Source organism: Bufo gargarizans, chromosome 5, assembly GCF_014858855.1.
Source record: "Bufo gargarizans isolate SCDJY-AF-19 chromosome 5, ASM1485885v1, whole genome shotgun sequence".
NCBI lineage: Eukaryota > Metazoa > Chordata > Amphibia > Anura > Bufonidae > Bufo > Bufo gargarizans.
The window spans coordinates 203,379,748-203,386,336 of record NC_058084.1 but is presented as its reverse complement, the minus strand read 5'-3'; positions in this window follow the sequence as shown (position 1 = coordinate 203,386,336).

The window sequence follows — 6,589 nt, the reverse complement described above, 5'->3', positions numbered from 1 at the left end:
TATCAGTCACATCACTTGCAAATGTATCCAAATGAGTGGAGAGCACACAGCTGTGCGGCCGCCACCTGACACCGAGGACCACAGCAGCTGCCGAGACAGATGTCTCCCCAGTATCAGGCTGGGAAGGGGAATTTGGGAAACAAGGTCAATGCTCCGACCTGTACAGCTGTGGACTTAGCCGTGATACCTGCAAGGGTTCCTGACCGCACCACCAGGCACAGGCGTCATCGTCTTGTATAGACCAGGGGGCATCTACACTGATGAGGGACCAGTGGCCTCAGTGCTGTTCACTGATGAAAGTCCATTCACGCTGAGCAGAAATGATGGCCGCCAACGATGTTGGAGACGTCCAGAAGAGAGCTCTGCATCCGCCACTGTGGTCACCAGACGAGCCTTTGGTGGTGGTGGTGTCACAGTGTGGGCAGGTGTGTCTGGTCCGTACAGAACTGTCCTACACTTTGGTCCAGTGACAGCCCAGACGACCTGAAGAACATCAGTCATTGTGCCTCTGCAGGAACAGAGCATTGGCCTAATGTCATCTTCATGGAGGACAATGCTCCAGCCTCAATGACCTGAGGGCCGCCCTTCAAGAAGAGTGGGACAATAAGACAACTTGTGAACTTCAGGAGACATCATTGTCAGGCTGGAATTGGTGCTCAAGACCACAGGACAAGATCCTGAGACACCAACATCTTGTGTAGGCATACCCAGCACTGGGGTCGGTGAGACACCGACATCTTGTGGAGGTATACCCAGCACTGGGGTCGGTGAGACACCGACATCTTGTGGCGGTATACCCAGCACTGGGGTCGGTGAGACACTGACATCTTGTGGAGGTATACCCAGCACTGGGGTCGGTGAGACACCGACATCGTGTGGAGGTATACCCAGCACTGGGGTCGGTGAGACACCGACATCTTGTGGTATACCCAGCACTGGGGTCGGTGAGACACCGACATCTTGTGGAGGTATACCCAGCACTGGGGTCGGTGAGACACCGACATCTTGTGGCGGTATACCCAGCACTGGGGTCGGTGAGACACCGACATCTTGTGGAGGTATACCCAGCACTGGGGTCGGTGAGACACCGACATCTTGTGGAGGTATACCCAGCACTGGGGTCGGTGAGACACCGACATCTTGTGGAGGTATACCCAGCACTGGGGTCGGTGAGACACTGACATCTTGTGGAGGTATACCCAGCACTTGGGGTCGGTGAGACCACCGACATCGTGTGGAGGTATACCCAGCACTGGGGTCGGTGAGACCACCGAATCTTGTGGAGGTATACCCAGCACTGGGTCGGTGAGACACCGACATTCTTGTGGAGTATACCCAGCACTGGGGTCGGTGAGGACACCGACATCGTGAACTGCTGGAGCATGTGTTGCAGCACATATACACTCACCTAAAGAATTATTAGGACCACCATACTAATACGGTGCTGGACCCCCTTCTGCCTTCAGAACTGCCTTAATTCTACGCGGCATTGATTCCACAAGGTGCTGATGGCATCTTTAGAAATGTTGGCCCATATTGATAGGATAGCATCTTGCAGTTGATGGAGATTTGAGGGATGCACATCCAGGGCACGAAGCTCCTGTTCCACCACATCCCAGAGATGCTGTATTGGGTTGAGATCTGGTGACTGTGGGGCCATATCAGTACAGTGACCTCATTGTCATGTTCAAGAAACCAATCTGAAATGATTGGAGCTTTGTGACATGGTGCATTATCCTGCTGGAAGTAGCCATCAGAGGATGGGTACATGGTGGTCATGAAGGGATGGACATGGTCAGAAACAATGCTCAGGTAGCCCGTGGCATTTAAACGATGGCCAATTGGCACTAAGGGGCCTAAAGTGTGCCCAGAAAACATCCCCCACACCATTACACCACCACCACCAGCCTGCACAGTGGTAACAAGGCATGATGGAGACATGTTCTCATTCTGGTTACACCAAATTCGGACTCTACCGTTTGAATGTCTCAACAGAAATCGAGACTCATCAGACCAGGCAACATTTTTCCAGTCTTCAACAGTCCAATTTTGGTGAGCTCTGTGCAAATTGTAGCCTCTTTTTCCTATTTGTAGTGGAGATGAGTGGTACCCGGTGGGGTCTTCTGCTGTTGTAGCCCACCTTCTTTCCCATTCTGACATTCAGTTTGGAGTTCAGGAGATTGTCTTGACCAGGACCACAACCCGACCCTTCATCGAGCCACTGCCATGTGATTGGTTGACTAGATAATTCGCATTAATGAGAAGAAGAACAGGTGTTCCTAATAATTCTTTAGGTGAGTGTAGATGTACAGACATATATACACATATATGTATATACACACACACACACACACACATCACACACACACACACTAATACAGACACAGTACACACACATAATATACACACACATTACAGACGACAGTACACACATCTATAATGTACCACTATAACAAATTATATATACACACACACAACAACATTACACACACTCATACAGATGCACAGTACACACATATATAATATTATATAACACACACACACATCACACACTAGACAGAACACAGTACACACCTATATGACACACACATTACAGATCACGTACACCATATATACACTATATCATATATATACACACAAACACATTACACACACTATACAGACGACAGTACAAACATATATATATATATATTGCTGTGGATCCGCACCCCGTCTAATAACAAGAACAACCGTTACACACACTATACAGACACAGTATACACTATACAGACACAGTACACACATATATACACACACATTACAGACACAGTACACACATATATACACTATACATATATATACACACACACACATTACACACACTATACAGACACAGTACACACATATATATATATATATTGCTGTGAGCCACACACCGTCATACAGACACAGTACACACACACTATACAGACACACACTATACAGACACACACTATACAGACACAGTACACACACACTATACAGACAGTACACACATATATATATATATTGCTGTGAGCCACACACCGTCATACAGACACAGTACACACATATATACACACACACATTATATATACACACACACACATTATACACACTATACAGACACAGTACACACATATATATATATATATTGCTGTGAGCCACACACCGTCATACAGACACAGTACACACACACTATACAGACACACACTATACAGACACACACTATACAGACACAGTACACACACACAGTATACAGACACAGCACACACACTATACAGACACAGTACACACACACAGTATACAGACACAGTATACACAGTATACAGACACAGTACACACATATATACACACACACATTATATACACACACACACACATTATACACACTATACAGACACAGCACACACTATACAGACAGTACACACACTATACAGACACAGTACACACACACAGTATACAGACACAGTATACACACTATACAGACACAGTACACACACACTATACAGACACAGTACACACACACACATACAGACACAGTACACACACACACTATACAGACACAGTACACACATATATACACACACACATTATATATACACACACACACATTATACACACTATACAGACACAGTACACATATATATATATATTGCTGTGAGCCACACACCGTCATACAGACACAGTACACACACACTATACAGACACACACTATACAGACACACACTATACAGACACAGTACACACACACAGTATACAGACACAGCACACACACTATACAGACACAGTACACACACACAGTATACAGACACAGTATACACAGTATACAGACACAGTATACACAGTATACAGACACAGTACACACATATATACACACACACATTATATATACACACACACACATTATACACACTATACAGACACAGCACACACTATACAGACAGTACACACACTATATACACAGTAACACACACAGTATACAGACACAGTATACACACTATACAGACACAGTACACACACACTATACAGACAGTACACACATATATATATATTGCTGTGAGCCGCACACCGTCATACAGACACAGTACACACATATATACACACACACATTATATATACACACACACACATTATACACACTATACAGACACAGTACACACATATATATATATATTGCTGTGAGCCACACACCGTCATACAGACACAGTACACACACACTATACAGACACACACTATACAGACACACACTATACAGACACAGTACACACACACAGTATACAGACACAGCACACACACTATACAGACACAGTACACACACACAGTATACAGACACAGTATACAGACACAGTACACACATATATACACACACACATTATATATACACACACACACATTATACACACTATACAGACACAGCACACACTATACAGACAGTACACACACTATACAGACACAGTACACACACACAGTATACAGACACAGTATACACACTATACAGACACAGTACACACACACTATACAGACAGTACACACATATATATATTGCTGTGAGCCACACACCGTCATACAGACACAGTACACACACTATACAGACACAGTATACACAGTATACAGACACAGCACACACACTAGACAGACAGTACACACATATATATATATTGCTGTGAGCCGCACACCGTCATACAGACACAGTACACACACTATACAGACACAGTACACACATATATACACACACACATATACACACACACACACACTATATATACACACACACACATTACACACACTATACAGACACAGTACACACATATATATATATATTGCTGTGAGCCACACACCGTCATACAGACACAGTACACACACACAGTATACAGACAGTACACACACAGTATACAGACACAGTACACACACTATACAGACACAGTACACACATATATACACACACACATTATATATACACACACCACACTATATATACACACACACATTATATATACACACACACACACACACTATATATACACACACACATTACACACACTATACAGACACAGTACACACATATATATATATATTGCTGTGAGCCACACACCGTCATACAGACACAGTACACACACTATACAGACACAGTACACACATATATACACACACACACACACACACACTATATAACACACACACACACATTACACACACTATACAGACACAGTACACACATATATATATATTGCTGTGAGCCACACACCGTCATACAGACACAGTACACACACACAGTATACAGACACAGTACACACACACAGTATACAGACACAGTACACACACACACTATACAGACACAGTACACACACACACTATACAGACACAGTACACACACACACACTATACAGACACAGCACACACACACAGTATACAGACACAGCACACACACACACTATACAGACACAGCACACACACACACTATACAGACACAGTACACACACACTATACAGACACAGTACACACACACACTATACAGACACAGTACACCACACACACTATACAGACACAGTACACACACACACTATACAGACACAGTATACAGTATACAGACAGTACACAGACACAGCACACACAGTATACAGACACAGTACACACACAGTATACAGACACAGCACACACAGTATACAGACACAGTACACACACACAGTATAAGACCAGCACACACAGTATACAGACACAGTACACACAGTATACAGACACAGTACACACACACAGTATACAGACACAGTACACACACACAGCACACACAGTATACAGACACAGTACACACACACAGTATACAGACACAGCACACACAGTATACAGACACAGCACACACAGTATACAGACACAGCACACACAGTATACAGACACAGCACACACAGTATACAGACACAGCACACACAGTAACAGACACAGCCACACAGTATACAGACACAGCACACACAGTATACAGACAGTACACACACACAGTATACAGACAGTACACACACACAGTATACAGACAGTACACACACACAGTATACAGACAGTACACACACACATACAGACAGTACACACACACAGTATACAGACAGTACACACACACAGTATACAGACAGTACACACACACAGTATACAGACAGTACACACACACAGTATACAGACACAGTACACACACAGTATACAGACACAGTAACACACACAGTATACAGACACAGCACACAGTATACAGACAGTACACACACACAGTATACAGACAGCCACACACAGTATACAGACACAGTACACACACACAGTATACAGACACAGTACACACAGTATACAGACACAGTACAACACACAGTATACAGACACAGCACACACAGTATACAGACACAGTACACACACACAGTATACAGACACAGTACACACACACACACAGCACACACAGTATACAGACACAGTACACACACACAGCACACACAGTATACAGACACAGTACACACACACACTATACAGACACAGCACACACAGTATACAGACACAGCACACACAGTATACAGACACAGCACACACAGTATAGACACAGCACACACAGTATACAGACACA